Here is a 21,448-nt window from a genome sequence, read left to right on the forward strand (position 1 = left end):
TGCAAGAAAATCTAATGAAAAAGAAAGTATTGATTATTCTTTTAGTATTAAGCCAGTATCTCTAGTCATCTGTTTACAAAGAACATTGGCTAGCGGATTATGTCTTTTAGACAGTTTTTCTAAATGACTTAGTGGTTCAACCTGGCCTCTTCTAGGTGGATTCAAATCAAAGAAAGTGTTAATTCACGTGTCAGCATATTAGAAAAATATAAGTGAAATAAAGATACAAAATGCTGTTGAAAATCACCTCCATTTTCCAGGTTTCTTTTCTTCATCTTGAAATAAAATCTCTACCCACCCAGTAGTAATATTTATCTGGACCAATATTGGAATATGTGCCTATCAATATGGAAATAAAGTATGTGGATACACTTCAAATGTTCCTGAAAAAAAGGCAAGTCTTTCAGAGAACCACACTGGCCAAGAGGGTAACTGGTTTCCCCAATATTTCTGTGAATCTCCCAAGGAAGCACCAGTATTAAAGTGACCTTCTGGGTTAATTGGATTTTATGTAAAAATTTGTTACTGAGCACACGTGTCAAAAAGTACAAACTTCCCATTATAAAATAATAAGTCATGGGGATGTAATGTACAACATGGTGACAGTAGTTAATAATGTTCTATTGCATATTTGAAAGTTGTTAAGAGAATTAATCTTAAAAGTTCCCACCACAAGAAATAATTTTTGTAACTGTGTATAGAGACAATATTAAGGTGATATTTTGTAATATATACACATATTGCATCATTACGTTGTACAATTGAAACTGATGTTATATGTCAATATAAATGGTACTGAGTAAATAGTTAAAAAAAAAGAAAGTGTTAACTCAGATTGCCATCTTGGTCAGTTTCACATTAGCTGGAAACAGACTTTGTTTACTTTAGTGCTGATAGCATGTCTCATCTTAGGGCAATTTCATGCATTCAAAGCAAATTCTTAATCTTTGCCACAAAAATATGAAGGATCAGGTATAAAACAATTTAGCTTCCTTTGAGATCCTAATGCTGGGATTAATCCATAATTAACCAGTCCTCAGAACTGGTCTGAAAAAGGTAAGATCCTTAAGGGTAGATAATTGTGTTAAGCTTCTAGGAATAGGAGATGGGGAAACCTTTGACACCAGATGAACTCATCAGTCTTAAGAAATCTAGATTCAGAAACATGGAACAAATCAGGTACCTGGTATCCATCACCAAGTAAAGAGTTCTAGGATGAAGTCTAGTATAGACGATGCAGAAAATGGACATACATTAGTGAGCTTATTAGTGAGTGAGATAGCAATCCTACGTGTGATACATAGGCAGACTACATACATGAAGGAGCACGCATTCACTTATTCATTCATCCAACAAATATTCATTGACTTTGTATCAAGTGCCTTGCTCTGTGCTGCAGTATGGAGATGCCAAGATATTCACCTTTGCACAATGCCTTTACTTAAAAACGTGTAGTTAAGGAAAATAAAGACTCTGATGAACCTGATTTTAGTGTATCATCAAGTACTGAAAAAAGAGTTGCACAAAAAGAACTTTGGAGTAAACCATTCTGTGGGTCTCCATTCATTAATAGCAAGGGATTGAGTCAGAGAAGCTCTCTCTTTTCTTTCAGCTGTCAAAATTCCATGGTTTTGTTATACATCTACAAATAATCTGTAAAACTGAAAACCCATTTTAAATCATAAAAATTCTTTGTTATGATTTGTTAATCATAAAAAATCTTTTTTTGCTGTTATGAAGATAGTGCTTTGTAAAGCATTCTTCAATATCTTGTTATAAAGTCTGATGTTTTTCTTAATTTTAGTTTACTGTTTTGTATAAAACTGTTTATTTTAATTTTGATATAAGGCTGATGCTTATATTATTATTGCTTTTAAAACTAATCTGTCCATTTAAAAATTGAAACTGAGGAATGTGTGGAAATCACTGATCTGCCACAATTTCAGTCGACCTTCCAGGGGGTGGGGTGGGACTCGCGGGGTGGGGAGGCTGCATTGGAGGGCTCTTTCATTCCGGTTCAGTTCAGAGAACATCTACTCTGGGCCCTATAATAGGACTTGATGTACAGTGACAAACAGAATTATTTTTGAAGGGATAAGATATCCATGTGGCTAGTAACTTATCCTAAATGATTATCTGCCATTAGAGATTCTTGGCTCTAAGCTGAATCATTACATATAGGCACATATGTAAGTAGACAAATGGTATAACACAATCACACACCCTATAGAGAGCCTACTGTGTGCCAGATAACTAGTCTACTGTGGGTCGTCAGACCAACCTCTCATATAAACACACCGCCAAGAGTGCGGAAACATCCCATCGTGGGTTTTTCAGCTTCCTCCAGAATTTATCCCAATTGATAACAATTTGCCTATTCTGTCCTCCTGCTCTTTGCACTCAGCTGTGTAATTCTCAGATTCCCATTTGGCATTAGATCTCGGCTTCTCATGCTTGGCTCAAGATCCCCTTGCTACTTTTAGACAAAAATTCCTGGCTCAAAATTTGCTGGTCATTTCCCCTCAAAGATGATTCTGGTATTTGCCCTTGTGGCCTAAGTATTGCAAGCCATGGATAAGAGACACTATTGACATCTGCTGTTGTGCCAGAATACACAGAACACTGGAGCCAGCCCTCTGGAAGAAGCTAGACTCCAGACATATTTGAATCACTTTTTTATATAAGGCTTCATGACTGGGGTCCCTGTTATCTTCCTACAGACATTCTCCTACTCAACACAGTATATTCTGCAATGAAACACTATTTGTTATCCTCCTAGTTACTTTGTCTACTCTTGTACTTCTGCGTCTGTGTATATTGAAATGTTTTCTATCCTTTGTTGTTATTCTAGGCATTCCTTCATGTCTTTCAAGGCCAGCTCAAGTGTCTTCTCCTTTTGGAAGTATTCTGGCATCCCCAAGCCAAGTGAGGTGAGCCTCATCTGTGACCCTACATCAGTTAAGTCACTGTTCAGTGACTGTTTTACTTTCTCATCTGTTTTCCAAATATACTAAGAGTTCGGTCATCCTAGGCAGCATCTTGTCTACCTCTGAATCCCTGGTGCCCAGGATGAGGACTGGAATGAAGTATATGCTTCATTAAGTGTGGATTGAGTATGTGAATGCGTTCGTAACAATGGCTCCTTGACTACTAAATGTCACACTCTTGGAACTATTCACGGGATAGTGTCAGGTTCAGAAATGTTTCATCTTTTCCATTTATAATTAAATCATATTCTCCTGCTACTGCCTGCTTTTCTCAGGTTTTCATTAAGAATAAATATTGAATATTTGGATTTTTCCCTCGTGATGCTTGGGAATGTTTCTTTGTTATAAACACTTGTCTTGGCGTTTGTCTCTTCTGGTGGGATACCAGCATTCATCCAGTCAGTGCATTTCTATGTGTGGGAACTATTTTACAAAGTATGCAAGCACTGTATCCTGATTGTTTAACTACCCATTATTATGACAATACCTTCTTTCTACCACCTCACTTCATCATGTCTTCCACTGGAGTCCTTCAAACTCAGCATAATTCTTCATTGCTGGCGATTTATAGCTTACTCCTGAAATTAGCCATCCTCATACATAGCTTGGGGTTTCTCAAATTTGTTCAGGTGGCAAAACGCCTGGAAAAATGATGCATGCTGATGTAATAAACTCCCACTTAAAGGAGAAGCAATTTTAATTACGGAAAGCATGGCTATATTCTATGTACATGAGATAAAAATCACAACACCGAATGCACATATCCTTGAAAAAGAATGAGATTGGTGAAACAGGCATAATTATCGCAGTAATTTATTTCTTATTTCTTTCTTTGTTGTAGAAAAGATTGAATAGAAATATTCGACATTTTAAAAAATTCTATGAAGACTCAATACTTACAGCAGGAGAGAATTTCTCCCTGGACAGAGGTAGTTTGTATCTTTCAGAGTGTGTTAATTACTTTATATCTTGTGAAATGCTTTTTCAAACTGTTGTTTCTATAGGCATATATTTCTCCATTAAATTGAATAATAGAAATATTTTTCTTAATTTATAGGTAAATTTAATGGATATCATTTAGTCCATTTTGTGTTTTTTTCTCATGATTATTCTTCACTTTTTGATTCTTCCCATGTCACCTACTAGTAGATGAGAGAATGAATTTACAAGTAGTGAATGAGTGTTAATGCAATCTCCATAATGATAATAATAATAAAAAATCCACCCTTAATCATCTGTTCTGTATGTACTAAGCACTATCTTAAGAGTTTTATTTATATACATTATACAATGTAGTTCTCCCACTAACACCAGAGGGTTCTATTTCCATTTTACAAACGAGGAAACTGAGGTTATAGAGAATAAATAACTTGTCTAATGCATCTTAAAGTTTCTGCTGCTTCTTCATCATTATCTTGCCCTGAATTTCAGATATTCTTGGGAATTATATTGAAATGAACAGAGAAGGATATTCTAACTGAATCTCTTTGTGATATTCATGTGATGGAAAAGGTTATCCCAGAACTTTTAGGCTGTGTTTCATAAAGCTTTTATTTTATTTCTAGTTTTGATGGGGAGGGTGTCATTCTTCTCATTTTTTCAAGGTAGCAAGATATGAATTGAACTTGAATACTTTAAACAATGGTCTGTTGCAACAAGGATTCTGTAGTATTAGCAAGGTTTTCTCAGTTAATTCTCATCTTACGTGCCCTCTCTCAAACTCTGTAACCATCATTGGTGGTATGCTGACCTGAGTGGTTTTGTTCTAATATACAAAGCCTGGATAAAAAGCAGGTACAGTCAGGAATATATAAATTGGAACCCAATTCATGGAATAATATATTTTTCCCTTTGAAAGAGAAATACAGTCCTCTGGATTTATAGTCACCAAGGAGCTTTTATTGACACGTGAAATTCTGAACATCATTTAGATAAATCATTGAGCTTTGCCAGTCCCATCACACGATTTGTGATGCTTTCCAGTGCCTCTGGGTCCAGAAAGCAATGAATGGCTTGTGCTTATCAACTTATGCCATTCTTCATCCATGACAGACAGAGCATGGGAAATAGATTCCTGTTAATTTTTAATAAGATTCACAAATAACATCCCTTTGGGGCTCAGAAAAGAGTATAGCTGTGCAGAGAGTTTACTCTAAGATACAGTAAAAATCCACATCAAATATACATCAAGACAGTATTAAGGTCTTCACAGGTATAGTCAAAATAGCCATCCACAAGAGCATCAGTTTGCTAAAAATGTCTCAGGGAGGGTACGCCCATCACGTACAACTCAACATCTGTGGCTTTCCTTTAATGCTGAGCTGGCATCAACTCTGTGGTAAGTGTACCTCCACAGGCCTGCTCTGCTCTCCCAGCATGACTGGGAAGGTCACAGTTGTGAACCAATGCTCCTACCCCTTCTCCATTCTGTGATGCATTATGATTTAGTGCATCCTTAGTGCCTTAAAGACAGTCTCATTTCTAAAAAGCTATCTACGAGAAATAGGAACTGTGTGATGGCAAGGAATAACACGGAGGAACATTGCTAAAATGCCTGCATTGAGGAACAGAGTAATACCTGCCCGACAATGTTGGTTACTGTTAATCGTTCATGCCTTTGGATGTTGTCTAAGACTTGACACTCCTCTTACACTCATGCCAGGTAAAGTTTCCTTCATCATCTCTCTTCTCCTTAATATTGATGTTACTCAGACTTCATTGTGATAACCCATTGCTTTTTTGTCTTCACATACTGTTAATCAGTTATCTGATTCAGTCGGATGTCTTTATCTTTTACCTATATGCTTTTGCCTTCAGTTCTAGCCTCTACCCTGTGATTCAGTCATAGAAATCTAAATATAGGCTGTACACCTGCACTTGACAGGACCCATTATCTCTGCTCTCTGTACTCTGATTCTCCTGGTGTGTGGTCCAATCTTCTCCAGGAACACAGAAGTCATTCTTGACTCATCTCTCTCCTACATATCCAACTTTCAATCCGTCACCAGGTCATGTCAATCATATCTTCAGAATGTTTCTAGAATGTACTCCCTTTCTGTTCCTCTTTATACCTACTTCGACTAACCAAGTAGAGGCCCTCTCCATCTCTTCCTGCAAAATTTCGGTAGCTTCCTGTTTTCTTTTACTCCAATCCTGCTCCAACTCCTTAATCAATCCCTCCCACAACCAAAGTGGTGTCCCTACAGTGTACAGCTGAGCGTATCACTCCAGGCCTCAAGACACTTAGAGGATCTCCATTGGCCATGGGATGAAGTTTAAGTTCCTTAGAGTGGCATATAAATACTTTTATGTCTTGATCCAGTCTTCCTCTACATCTAATTCCTCCTCACTCTTAACTTCATATTTCATACTCTGATAAATATACATTATATTCCTTTAGCATTTTGTGCCTTCATTCACTTTGATCCATTTAAGAAGGACACCCATCTTTCTATTCTTGGCTAATGCTTACTCATCTTTCAAGGTGTTATTTTCTTCTGGGAGTCATACATTAACCCAAGGTTGGAATAAGTGCTCCTCTGTGCTCACAAAATATCCAGTGTACATCCATATTTATTACTTATGACAATATATTAAGTGTCAGCCTTACCCTAATATAAGCTCCTTAGGAGCTGCCTCCCTATTTTATTCTTTTACTCCATTCTTCTAGCCTAATGAGTAGCATAGTGCCTGACACATAGTAAGTGCTCAGTTAGTGTTTCCTGATGTGAACTGAGAGGGGTTTTGAACATCAACTGTGGACACATGGATCATGACTTAAATTTTGAGGCTCCTCATAATTATACCTTATTATTCAATTTTAAAAGTGTTTAGTGAATTTATTTCTGATGCTTTCAGGGTAAGGATACAAGAGAAGGGTAAGGTATGGTTCTTAATCTGAAGGAATTTACTTGTGTAATCAGAGATGTAAGATATTTCATAATCATTATTTAATTACATATACTGCATGTTTCATAAAGTTCATGTGTATACTTTGTGAATTTGTATACATTAGTATCGCATATAATGTATAAATTCAGAATAGAGTTATGATTACCTATTGTATAGCAGGCATTTCACAACTAATAAGACATAATCCTTACCATCAAGGAGTTTACAGTCTAGTTTGGGAGTAAACCGAGGAACGATCACAAATTTACAACACAGTGTGATGGGAGCTTTATGTACCAGGCACTGTGCTGGGCCCCAGGAACATGCATAAGAGAGCACACCTGCCCTTGATTTGAGGAGCTCATACAAGAACTAGCACAACGGATGGTATACGCAGTTCAGGCCAAAAGAATCAGGGAAAGGAGGGATAAGTGTATGCTGAGAAGCGAGTTAAGATTTCATAGAGGATGTGGAAACTGAGTTGGACATTAAGGGCTAGGTTAAGTGGCCTATGAGTTGACTCATCAGACAATATTAATTACTGCTCAGAATAGATAGTATATAATTGTAATCAAATTGCAGTATATATTTTCCCTTCCTCTCTTTTATCTAGAAGAGGGAAAAACCCGAATAATTTCTTGTTATGCTCTGCCTATTATATGGTTATTTCCTTTCACTCACAGTCAGGTTTCATAAGTGAAATTTATCTATGAAAATCATGCATCATATTTAAAGAGTAGTTGAAACAATATTTAAAAGTTCATTATAGGGAAACACTGTGACCTGTCTCTGGCAAATTTTATGCAGCAATCTGTTTTATTTATGAGAGTTTCAGGAAGAGATTACCTTTATGATCCTTTGACAATAGCTCGGATAGGATGAGGAGAGAGAGAGAACACCCAACACATCAGAGATGGAAGACCAGCACTTACTTGTATTTCTGCTTCTCGGTTAGATTTTTACTGGGTTGTGGTTTTCTAGAACTTGGTAAGATGTTACACCAGCAAATCTCAAAGAATCATACGACATGGGTTCATCTTCCATCTGATCAGTGAAAATAGCATTTTAATCTTTATGAAACTAACAAAGCACTGAGGATTTCCAGTTTCAAGAAATTAAAAAATCGGTCCCAAAAGCATTGATCCAAATATCAAAATGCAAAATGATCTTTTTCCTCTTTTAGCAAGTTATTTAACCATATACTCAAGAGAAAACTTTCCTCAGAAACCTTCCTCAAGTAATGTGTAGTATAATGTGGAGCAAATGCCTACTTGTGAAGCATTCCTAAATGACCTGCAGATTACTGCAGTACACATGGCAGATCGCAGTGGCTCCCAATGGTCAGGTACATCAACCTTGAGAGCAACACTAATGCTCCTTTGTTTTCTTCCAGTCTTATTGAAATATAATTGACCTACAGCCCTGTATAAGTTTAAGGGGTATAGTGTAATGATTTGACTTACATACGTCATGAAATGATGATCACAGTAAGTTTAGTAAACATCCAGTATATCATATGGATGCAAAATTAAAGAACTAGGAAAAAGTTTCCTTGTGCTGAGAACTCTTAGGATTGACTCTCTTAACTTTCATGTATTAACACACAGCAGTACTAATCGTATTTATCACATTGTGCATCATGTCCCTAGCACTTATTTATCTGGTAACTGGAAGTTTGTACCTTTTCACTGCTTTCATCCAATTCCCCCTCCCCCCTCACCGACCTCCCACCTCTGGTAACCACAAATCAGATCTCTTTTTCTGTGAGTTTGTTTGTTTCTGAAGTACAACTGAACTACAACGCTATGTTAGTTTCTGTTACACAACATAGTATTTCAATATTTCGATACATTTCAAAGTGATCAACATGATACGTCTAGTTATAATCTGTCAACATATAAAGATATTATATACTTACTGATTATAATCCCCACACTGTACATTTCATACCTGTGACTCATATATTTTGCAACTAGAAGTTTTTACTTCTTCATCTCCCTCCTCTATTTCTTTTCTCCCCTTACTCCCTGCCCCTCTGATAAATACCTGTTTGTTTTCTGTATCTATGAATTTTTAGATTCCACATATAAGTGAAGTCATACAGTATTTGTTTTTCTCTGTCTGACTTATTTCACTTAGCATAATAGGTCCATCCATGTTTTATCACAAATGGCAAGATTTCACTCTTTTTTGTGGCTGAATATTATTCCATTGTATATATATACACCACATCTTCTTTATCCATTCATCTGTTGATGTACACTTAGGTTGCTTCTGTAACTTGGCTATTGTGAATAATGCTGCAGTGAACATTGGGATGCATGTGTCTTTTTGAATTAGTGTTTTTGTTTTCTTTGGATAAATACCCAGGAATGGGATTGCTGGATCATATGGTAGTTCTATTTTTAATTTTTTGAGGAATCTCCATAGTGACTGCACCAATTTACATTCCCACCAACAGTGCAGGAGAGTTCTCTTTTCTCCTCACCCCCGCCAACACTTCTTATTTGTTGTCTTTTTGATAATAGCCATTCTGACAGATGTGAGGTGATACCTCATTGTGGTTTTGCTTTGCATTTCTCTGATGATTAATGATGTTGAACATCTTTTCATGTGCCTGTTGGCCATCTGTATGTCTTCTTTGGAAAAATGTCTGTTCAGGTCCTCTGTGCATTTTTAAATCCAATTGTTTGGTTTTTTTTGATGTTGAGCTGTATGAATTCTTTGTATATTTTGGATATTAACCCCTTATTGGATATACTTTTGATGGAAGGGGATTATGCTACTTTGAAAAGTCCTTCTCTTCTGAGAATAGAGTGACATTTTGTTGATCCATGTCTTCTTGCTTATTTGATCTCCCAGTGACAAGAAACACACATATTTATAAAATAGCTGATGAGGTAAATGGTGTGTTTGTGGTGATAGAACAGAGAGAAACAAACGGGCGAGCATAGATATTGAGTGGAGGGCATCAGAGAGTCACATCCTGATTCACCAAAACAGAGATCAGCATTTTGGCACATCTTATAGGCATGGAGTTTCACTCTGTCTTTTTTTTTTTTAATGAAGCAGAAATGATAAAATTATTGAGGAAATACAGTTTAGTGTTGACCTACGCCATCCCCCAAATAAACATTCCCAGTTATTTGCTCTAGATTTTGAAAAGGTCTTTGGCCTCTTTTAGCCAAACAGACATAACTATGATTGCAGTTACAACTAATTTTTAGAAGCCATTTCAGGCCTACTGAGTAAGCAGAAGTCACTGAGTAACTGAATTCACTTTTATATACCTGTTCAGTGTATTTAAAGAGCTCTTGAGGACAATTCAAGAAGAGAAACGTGTTCCTGATTCAGCTGCCTAATACTGAGTGAACAGTACCTGATTTTGTGCCGGTACTTGTGTAACAATGCCCTGCTGATAATATGAGCTGGTGGTAAGCCATGGTGATCTCACCAAGCTGTACCTTATACATTGCACTTTTGTAAAACAGCATTTGGACAGAGGAAAAGACATACTCCCATTTTCTTGTGGTTATAGGGATTTTTGTTTTAGTAGAAGTTATAATCACTAACATCATCATTATTATCTTTTCTACCAAGTTACAGTGCCTGTTATGGCAAGTATGTATCATGCTTCTGCTTCAGAGTGTTCCGAAATGAAGAACAAAATAATAAAGAAGGCAAGGAAAGAGTTCTCTTTCTGACAAAATGGTAGACTAAACTAACTTCTTCATAAGCCTTCTGTTAGAAAAGACCTGGAAGTGATGAATAAATTGTGACAGTTAAATTTAAAGTAGAGCCAAATTCAAAGTAAAGAGAGACATATCCCCAAATGACAAAAATCAACAGGGAAGTGGAAGTCAGGGTACTAAGCACAACTTGACATTGAGACAGAAGTTTAGAGTGGCAGTGGATGTGGTGGTACAGAGGAGGGGGAAATTAGGAGGGTTCTATCATGTTTTGCAATTGGGCTTTAATTCCCAATACAGACAAATAATAAACCTTGAGTAAGACAGTGAGTTGAAAAGTGAGAGACTTCTACATGTACTTGGAACCACTAAAGGACTGTCATAAATACAAAGTGTAAAGATTCTGAGTTAACGCTTCTGGTTTGGTCTAGGTGCTACTGGACCAACGCTCTCGCAGATACTAACTATAAACAGTGAACAAAAGATGCAAAAAAGATGAACTTAGCAGCACAGAAAAGAAGATAAAACTAGGTATATTGTGGAGGAGAGGTGACATTTTGAAGGGAATGGCAAAGAGTGAGTTACTTTTATGGCATTTAGTAAAGAGGGCATCGTGAACTCCATTAAAAAACTTGTAGTTCTTCTGGAACAAAGAACTAGCGAGTGGAGTTTGGGGCAACTTCTGCTACTATAAAATCAAGAAAGAACCCCATTAAAGACAGAACAAGAAAGAGGATGCCCTAAATCACATATATAAATTCTGCTTCCATATCATGGATGGGTGAGAACAGGTTCCTGCTAAAGAGAATGGACCTTTCTGATTCTATGTTCTGAACCTGCAAAAGGCCCATGCTTACCCTTGAGCTCCATGTGCACTGGACAGGCCCAAAACAACATAGCAAAGGCTTTGAGCACTGAGCTACAATTTAAACTACCACCCATCATAGACAATTCCTTGAGCAGTGAAAGCACTGGCCTTGACCCAAAGCAGCTTAGCAAAGACTTCACCTACTGAACTGATATCAGAACCACGACAAGCCCAGAAGGCAAGGCAGAACTTGTAGTCTTAACAGAACCTAACATTAACCTTACATTGTCCAGAGGATTCTAATAGGATCCCAAGGCTTAAGAGCATAGTATTCAAAATGTCCAGAATAAAATCTGAAATTACTTGATATACCAAGAGCCAGAAAAATGTGACCACTTTTCAAGTGAAAAATATAATCAATAGATCAAATCCCAGGATGACTCAGATATTGCAGTTACCAGTAGACTTCAGAGCAGTAACTGTTTTCCAGGAGGTAAAGTTAAACACACTAGAAATGAATAAAAAGGTAGACGTTTTCAACCAAGAAACTATAAAAAAGAATCCAATGGAAATTTTAGAATTGAAAAACACAATATTTGTAACAATTCACTGGATTGGCTTAATTGCAGATTTGAGATGACAAAAGAGTCAGTGAAATTGACAATAGAAAAATAGGTATACAGTCTAAAGACCTGAGAGAAAAAAATATGCGCAGAATCTCAGGGAAATGTGGGTCAACATCAAAAGGACTGATATTCATATCATTGGAGTCACAGAAGGAGAGGAAAAGGGTGCAGAAAATCTGTATTAAATAATGGCTAAAATTTTCCTAAATTTGTACAAAATTACAAATTTATAGATTCAAGAAGCTCACTCCTTCCAAACATGATAAACTAAAACAAACAAACCAAAAAACCTTTGCCAAGACACATTACTGCTGAAATTCAAAAGTAAAGAAAAAAATCTTGAAAGCAGGAAAAAAAAAACCCACGTTACATAGAAGATTAAATGTGTGCAGTTTTTTGTACACCAATTAAACGTCAATAAAGCAGGATAAACGGTGTATATCTGGGTAAATATAAAGGACTATATTTTTTAAGATCTGCAAAACATGTATGACTGTTAAAAGCAAAAATTATCACATTTATGATGGGTTTCAATGTATGTAAAAATACATATGAGAATCGCAAGGGCAGGTTCAAGGAACCTATATGGGTGTGTCTTCTACATTTTACTTGAAATAGCAGCAGAATAATAAGTCTAAATAGACTGTGAACAGGAGGTATGTATGTTTTACTCCCCAGAGCAACCACTAAAGAAATGATACAAAGAGAGTTAGCCAAAAGGCCAATTGATAAGCTTAAATGGAATATTAAAAATAGTTCAATAATCCAAAAGAAGGAAGGGAAGGAGGCTCAGAGAAACGTAAACAGGGGGGACAAACAAAAAATGAATAATAAAATGGTAGTGCTAATAGTCAAGAAAAGACAGATTTTAAAAATGAGATACCGTTTCATATGTATTGATTTGGCAAAATAATTGTTAAGTATGATACTTATGTGTGGGTGAAGCTATAGCAAAATTGATACTTTTATACATTGCTATTGTGAATGCAGATTTTTTGAATGCAAATTTATGAATGCAAATAAATTGCTACCAACACTATATAGAGTAACTTAGTGCTTTGAAGGTAAAGATGGTGACCGCCTGTGAGTGAGCAATTTAACTTTTATGTGTGTGCCTTAGATAAACTGTGGTAAACATGCTTGGAAAACATGTGCAGAGATGTATTAAAAACCCGTCCTTTTTTTTTTTTTTAAGGAACTTTTTTTTTTTTGGCTGAGCCTCGCAGCATGTGGGATCTTACTTCCCCAACCAGGGATCGAACCCTCGCCCCCTGCATTGGAAAGTCTTAACCACTGGACCACCAGGGAAGTCCCCAACAAACGTTTTTAATAGAGGAAAATATGGGAAACAATTTAGCTTTATAGAATATAATACTAGTTAGTAAATTTTAAAATAAAACAACCACTGCATATTGTTTATGGATACTACAGTAAAGTTTAAAGATATGATTAGGAACTACAAAATCATGAGAGTCATTACATTTGAGCAGGAAGGTAATAGGCATGAGAAGGTAGCTGTATTGTTAAGGTTTGAAAAAGAAACCAGAAGCAAAAATAATAATAATAATTTTTTAAAAGAAAGGAAATACACAATTACTTATAGCTCCTATTTATACAATTCAGTCCTTTTTACCCCGCAGTATTTTTTTGTGATGATAATTTCAGCATTAGTCAACTGAGTTATCCAGGGATAATGAAAAAAGGGAACAAATACTCCTCATCCATCTCCTGCTTTTGTTCATCATTCTTAGGATAGGCAGGTGTCTGATTGGAATGTACACATTTAGGTTTTTCCTAATTTGCTAAGGGTTGAGGTATAACTCAAAATCCCTAATGTCCTATTCCTGACACTTGGTTTGACACTTTAGAATTTCCTCTTTTAATGGGGCAGTGGCTTCACCAGTACTAGAACTGCCATGGCTATGTTAGGAATATTAGAACTTTCATTCTCCTGTACATGTTTATAAATATTTTACAGGGTAAGTGAGTATCATTGGAATGCCTTTTCTTGCTTTGTAAAGCAGCTCACATTAATTGAAGAAGAGCTCTAAAAACTAAGAAGTCAAAAATGGAATGCCATAGTGCAATGCTATGCAACAATTAAAAATAATGACATGGAAATGTGTTCCCACAAAACTATTAGGTAAAGAAACAGTTTCCAAATCCATAGTATGATGTCACTGATGTAAAAATTAAGTTAAAGTTAATAATAATTATAAATACATGCAGGCACAGACCCATATTTCCCCAGGGTAGGAGTAGAAGGGAACTAGATGTACCAAAATGCTACCAGTGTTTATCACCAGTTAATGGAATTCATGGCCACACTTTTTTCTTTCTTTTTGTATTGTCTACTGTTCAATGGATGTTTTTACTTTCGTAATTTAGAATGTTCAACTCAGACTGGAGACAATTAATTTAGATAAGGGTAAATTTCAGAAATATGGTGTCTGTTTTGCCCACTTCCTACCAATAGTGTGGTAAAGTTAGACTGCTATCTAATTATGTTTACAACTAATTCAAAAATAATTAAATTAATTTTATTTCCACGTTTGTTACTGAATTTGGTTTTGAAGGGAGTATACTTTTCAATCTTTGTGATTATCACTTTTGGAACAGACCTAATATAAAATATGATTTAGTTTAAGTTCTGCAGTCAAAATCTAGGCTAGATTACTTACTTTATTTTCTAAAGCAGAGTATGTCTAAGACTAGAGGATCCAGATGACTCCTTTCAAGAGGGATGATTTATATTTTTCTCCATTTGTATTAACAACAAAGTAGTATTTTGGTGGGCCCTTATTATATGGACTTGAATAAAAAAGACATTTTATTAAAATGTAAAATGAGGTTACTTCCTATTCTATCCCCAAATAACAAAAAATCAAAATTATTTTTTAAGTTACTCTAAGAAACGGGACATTTGTAAAATCTTTATTCTCCAGCATTTGGACAATACCTAACTCACATATTTTGATGCCATTTACCAAGCAAGAAACTGAGAACACAAAAATGCTTGCTCGGGTATTTTTCTCATTCTTTTCCTGCTTAGATTTCTCATCCATAATACATTGGATCGACTCTTTTGTTCGTAATTTAGTATAAGGGCAGTTCACAAAGTTTTTCTCTAAGTCTCTTAGGACGAATAAAATATCAACATATGCAACCACATTTCTAAATTAATAAGATGTTTATTTTACACTAAAAGCATGAAATAAAGAGTGGAATTCCATGTGATTGTGTCCATTGGGTAGTTGCAATCTCTGAATTTTTGTTATTTGCAAAGTTGTATTACTGTAATTTGGAATCAGTGCAGCTAGAATTAATTTAAAAATTCTGGTGGAGAATTATTCATTTAGTCTAATTTGAAATTTTTCCTACTGTATTTCTCTGTACATGCATAGTATATTTAAAGTCGTGCTGGAAATTTTTTCTTAAACAGAGTGGTTTTCCAGGTTGGTTAAAATATCTATGGAATCATGAGAGCCTTTAGCTGTTCCCTCCTCCTGGAAGGTTCTTTAACCAGGGATCTGTTTTGATAACTCTTTCACCAACTTCAAGGCTCTGTTCTTTGCTTACCTTCTCCACATGGCTTATCTTAAAGATCCTATTTAATTCTGCAAATTCCTTATACTCACATTTTGTCCCCATCCTCACTCCCCTAATTTCCCCTACTTTGATCTATGTTTTCCTTTCCCCATAGCAGTTATCAACTTTCACTGTACTATATAATTTAGTTCTCTCTTATATTTACGGTTAAATGTGTAACTCTTCCTCCTAGAATGCAAGCATCGTGAGGGCAGGAATCTTTGTCTTTTTTATTTCAGTAATATATCCCAAGAACTAAAAACACTTCCTGGTTCATCACAGATACTCAATATATGTTTTTTAAAAATCATTTGAAATCAAATGACGTATCAGTGAAAAGTCAGCAGATTATTTCACTGTTTTGGGAACGTATGTGATGTAGCATATCCCACTGTAACTTGACTTCAAATAATATTTTCTAGATATTCACTGAACAGAGATACTGGTGTTGCTCCCGCACACATGGATTCTGTTGAATAAGTCAAAATCATGGCCATAGGCAGATGACTGCTTAGTTATTTGAGGATATTAGTGGTCATGTTACAGTCATTTTTAGTAAGATTACCTCTAACTCTCCCTACCATGTTGTGGAGGAGTAGGTCTTTCACAAAGGAATATTTTAATCTAAAAATGTTTCTCAACCCTGAAGCATATACTGATAAATTATCCTCTTCTCTCCTGTGGACATACAGCTGCAAGAATGAGGGAAAGAAGGAACTATAAGACAGAGAGAACCATGACTTTTAGTTTCTAAGAGTGAGCAGTCAGTGAGAGAGGCATGAAGGCCCATATTTGGGACATGTTCTTTCACATCATCTTATAGTTATGGGAGAAAATAATGTAACAGAAATGGAGTGGCATTAAATGATCTAATCAAGCCATAGCTACATTCCCTGGATATTCTTAGTGTCTTGAGCTTTTGGTTGAATGAGTTGTTCCAAAACGGCCTCATTCAAGGAAATCCAAGAGAATGATCAAGCAATGCAGAAAATGTATTTGACTGGCCCTCCATAGCTGGTCTAAGCCATAATTGAGGGCTCTCACATCTGTGTGCTGCTCAGGATGATGCATGGGGTAAGTGCATCCTGATTAGTGTCTTGGGATGGACAGAGAGCTAATGCAGGAGAGTCAGTGGTTTATAAATCTATTGCCGACATCTTGGCTGAGTCTGACCTTTGCAGTGCCAGAGTAGGTGGCGGTACAATACACTGATACCAAGGGCTAGCTCCCAGGAAAGTGTATGCTTCATTCTGAATAAAATTTTAATGATGAACCAATAGCAGAATCTATAGGTACTCATAGCCTTCCTATCTTTGATATTTTGTATTTTACTAGGACAGCATATTTCACATGTATATAGAAGAATATATACCTTATTTTGGGTACCTAATTTTTTTCTTAGAACACATATTGCTGTCTTTATGTATTTGTGTATGTGTGCATGTATCAAACACTTCAAATAGATAAATCTTAGCAAAACTAGAGCTGTTGAATTAGGTTGTAAAATTTAATTGTCATTAACCATCTTGATTGAAGTCTGTTTCTTTAGTTGAAAACGCTGCATTTTCCATTTAAGTCTTGAAGTTAAGTCCTTCCATTAATCAGGGAGTCAGTACAACAGAGTTGTTAAAGCATAGTGCTAGAGTCACCAGTCCTGACTTCTAATCCCAGCTACACCACTTACTGGCTGGATGACCATGGGCAAATTACTAGCTGTATTGAGTTTCAGTTTCTTCCTCCACCACAAAAGGAGAGTAACACCTCCCAGAGCTCTTGCAAGAGTTTGGTGAGAAAATATATATTTTGTAAATTGTAATGCTTTTCTTCCTCATTCTTAGTGTGCTTTTTATTTCACCATTTTCTTCACTGTATGCTCATACAGAAGAGTCGATTGTTCTGCTTTTTTGTGGTTAGGAAAAATATTTTTAAAAATTAATGGTGAAGCCACTCATCTGAACGTGTCTTCCCCCGTGAATTTCCAGTTCATTCCATTTGATCCTGGGCCATTCTACTCTGAATACAGCTTAATTCACATCAATTCTTTTTTTTTTTTTTTTTAAAGATTGATTGATTGATTGATTGCTATGTTGGGTCTTCGTTTCTGTGCTAGGGCTTTCTCTAGTTGCGGCAAGCGGGGGCCACTCTTCATCGCGGTGCGCGGGCCTCTCACTATCGTGGCCTCTCTTGTTGCGGAGCACAGGCTCCAGATGCGCAGGCTCAGTAGTTGTGGCTCACGGGCCCAGCCGCTCCGCGGCATGTGGGATCCTCCCAGACCAGGGCTCGAACCTGTGTCCCCTGCATTGGCAGGCAGATTCTCAACCACTGCGCCACCAGGGAAGCCCCACATCAATTCTTTAATTTGTAAAGATACATTATTGCTCTTCTTTTTCCCTCTTATCTGTAGATATCTCTCAGGCAAAAGGAAGGAGACTTGATGATTGATAACGTGGCTCTGTGAAGCATGGTGCAGGGTGAGCACATTATGGATCTCAGTAACATGTTGGGCATGATCACCTATTGCTCCTGTGCACGTTGGGAAGTTCCTTGAAGTCATTTCACTGTCTCATGTCTCTTCCACCAGCTCACACAATCCCACACCTGCTCACCCAGCTGGACTCAGCTCATTTACTGTTCTCAGCTCATTTACTGTTCTCCACTAACAGCTTCTTGCCTGCTACACATTCCCACCTCCGCTGCCACCCTCCAAGAAGAGATAATCTCCTCTGGGAATTCCCCTGCGGTCCAGTGTTAAGACTCCACACTTTCATTGCCGAGGGCACGGGTATGATCCCTGGTCAGGGAACTAAGATCCCACAAGCTGCGCTGTGACAGCCAAAAGATAATAATAATAATAAAAATAAAGTCAATCCATTAAAAAAAAAAGATAATCTCCTCTATCCTGCTCTACATTACTTTAAGCATCCTTCTCATTAAGTTCTTCTAAGCGTGATTCTACCTGCTGTGTGTCTTTGTTCACTAGATGCTAGACCCCGGCGTCCACTGCCACAAGTAGTGCTTCACCTTTCTGGAGACAATCTCCTATGGGTGTTTCTCACCAGACCTTTACCGCCAGGTCTAGGGTCAGTGTCTTCTGCTCTGGCCCTGATCTAATTCTAGTGAGCTGCCTACAACTGGCACTATTCATGTTTATTATCTGTGCAGTAGTATATCATAGTAGTTTGGTATCTAATTATCTGATCGTGCATCCTAACTCTAGCAATTTACTTTTTGGTTGATTACCTACTACTTGATTTGGGGCAAGTTACTTCTCTATGCCTCAATTGTCTCATCTCTAAAATGAGATGATGATAATGCCTCCTTGTAGGGGTATTATAAAGTTTAAATGGGACATCCATATGCTTAGAATAGAGCCTGGCACACAGGAAGCACTAATCAGTGTTAGCTCTCATTATATTTAAATAATAATCATAATCAAATAATTTAAATAGGAAACTCTAACTGTCAATGGATCCAATTTCTTTAAAGTGTCCTGGGGAAAGATGGCCAATATGAATGGTTTTCATCCATTTATAGACATGTTAATGCGGAGACTCAGAGCAGTTATATTTGGTTTGAGGACAGGCTCTGAAAGGCTTCTTTCCTGTATAAATTCTTCCTGACTCTCACCTCATAAGAAACAGAGATTGTGCATTTTGGGGGGAGAAAAAGTCCACATGACAGTAATTTTCTGTTTCTCTTTCAAAATGTAAATGATTTCCTTTAGGACACAGCTCTGTAGGCCAGTACCAATTTGCATGGCTCTCTCATATTAATTTCCATGCTTCTTTACATTGGAACTTTTTTAAACCTTGGCGCAGTTTGTTAACCAAGGTTCTTCTCTAAAACACCAAATTGCCTTCACTAGTGTTAGATCACAGGTCAAGGGAAAGCAGCAACTGTGGACTCACAGAGAATATGTCTTGAAGAAATAAGGGATTGACTTTTCACTAATTGGCTAATTCACTTACTGTCCATTGACTTCACATGTCATGGGATCAAATCTATTGAAGGTATACTAGGTCAACTCACCAAGGAATATGAATTTTTTTGCTCCTTTATCTTTTTCAAGTAAATTAATAATTACTATCCAGTCACGAAAATTACATCTTGAGGTTATTTTTACCATGCTGAACTATTCTAGTGGTATATCTAGTCGAATTAGAAATTGGGAATTTTGCTGTGAAGGGGATTTTCATGCACAGTTTAATAATTCAGCTACCTGCACCCCTGGGCAAAATAAATAGCTGGCTGAATGTTTGTTGGCAAAGTCACAAAAAATTATATTATTTGGAACTTTAAATGTCCCCCCCCCCCCCAATAAATGTTGGGATTATCTGTGGGAAAGCAAAGGGTTCAGGGCATTATAGCAGCATTTTTTCATTACCGTATGTGCATTTTCTTCTTGGAGAGCTATGTAAGTGTGGTAAATTTTTTTTTTTTTAGGGAGGAAGAAAATAAGAGAAGCACACCCACTGTAAGTGGACTACAGTTATTTCGCCTCAACTCTCAGCCCTGCAGCAATTCTAGTACCTGATGTTAGATGAGAAGGGCTACTCCTCTAAGTTTTAAACACAGCTAAATATCTACTTAGTAAGAATTCAAAAGGGTCAGGATAATTGTCAAATTGAATTTTATCAGCTAATTGCTTTTGATTTATTCATTTTTTTGAGCACCTGTTTTGTGTGAGGCACTACTGTTCTAGTCAGTTGGCATACATCAGAGAATAAGATTGTCAAAGATATCTGCCATTGTAGAGGTTGGATTCCATTGTGGGAAGGGGGGGGTAAGGAAAGAGATAATAAATGATAGATGTAATAAGTAATTCTTTTGGTATGTTAGAAACTGATATATGCTGTGGGGAGAGGAGACTGGGGAAAAGTGCATCTACAGTAGGGAAAGAGGTTACAGCTTAGAGAGGTTTTGGGCAAAACGGTAGTGCCACAGAAATGGTATGTGACACACCCATGTGGGGAAGTGGAGGAGCTGGAGTAGTAAAGCTGCATTTATCTCTATTTTCAGCATAGAAGTCCTGTCAACGTATTAAAAATACATTTCATTCTCCCCCTTCTCTCAACTATTTGAGTATAATCCCTAGCCTTGCCTCTCAGTGCTAGAGATAAAACAAATTATAAAGGAAATGATACTGCCTGGGCTCCGATCCTGTGACATCCTGTCTAATTTAAGCTCTTGTGGGTAGCATGTTTCCCATTAGTTGTCCCAATTCACAGTGGATGGAGGAAGAAAGCATTGAATGAGATATGCAGTTCAATTCAACAAGCACTTACTCCTACCTCTTATTTACCTAGAACCACTTTGTTCAATTTAATTAATACAAAGATGCAGAAGTTCTTAGGGAGCCTTGGGCTGTGTTGTAAGATGAACCACAGATGAATGAATATAAAAGAAAAATATGAGGCAATGCTTAGCAAATGTTGTCTATACCTTCAAGTGTGGAAGAGAAATAATCTGGAGTTAGCCCAGGACTTTCTGGAAAAGTGAGATCAAGGTTAGACCTTTTTAAACTTGAATGTGGTACTGAAGCAAGTGGGAGTAATTGGGGAAGGGGCAATAGCATCCCATGAAGACACAGAGGCAGAAAAGTCTGAGCTGATGGGATAGTTGATGGAGAAAGTCTGGCCAAAGGACTTAATGACTAGGAGTAATTAGCCACTGGAGTAACAGAAGCATCTCCACACTCCAATGTCACAGATGAGGGGGGAGGAACACCTGTATTAGACTGTTGCAGTCTCCCTAGAGACGCAGAACTGCACGGCAGGAGACCAGTTACAGAGGTGATTCTATTATTTTTCACCTTAGAAAGTAAAAATGGAGACTAAAGATAATTATCTCCAAAAAACA

The 21,448-nt window shown here is 36.9% G+C and overlaps 1 protein-coding gene across 2 annotated transcripts in view; it reads left to right on the top strand.

Moving 5' to 3' along the window:
- PTPRR (protein tyrosine phosphatase receptor type R) overlaps nucleotides 1-21,448 on the top strand; it is a 297,821-nt gene that overhangs the window by 16,022 nt on the left and 260,351 nt on the right. Inside the window, exons 2-4 of one of the 2 annotated variants that reach the window (XM_057557387.1) lie at nucleotides 2,852-2,930; nucleotides 3,829-3,919; nucleotides 20,033-20,063. The gene's annotated coding sequence lies outside the window, so the exon portion shown is untranslated. Of the gene's footprint in view, nucleotides 1-2,851; nucleotides 2,931-3,828; nucleotides 3,920-18,012; nucleotides 18,061-20,032; nucleotides 20,064-21,448 lie in introns of those variants that run through there. The other variant, XM_007195019.2, reaches the window with a different exon arrangement.

The sequence above is a fragment of the Balaenoptera acutorostrata genome, chromosome 11 (assembly GCF_949987535.1).
Source record: "Balaenoptera acutorostrata chromosome 11, mBalAcu1.1, whole genome shotgun sequence".
In the NCBI taxonomy this organism is placed as follows: Eukaryota; Metazoa; Chordata; class Mammalia; order Artiodactyla; family Balaenopteridae; genus Balaenoptera; species Balaenoptera acutorostrata.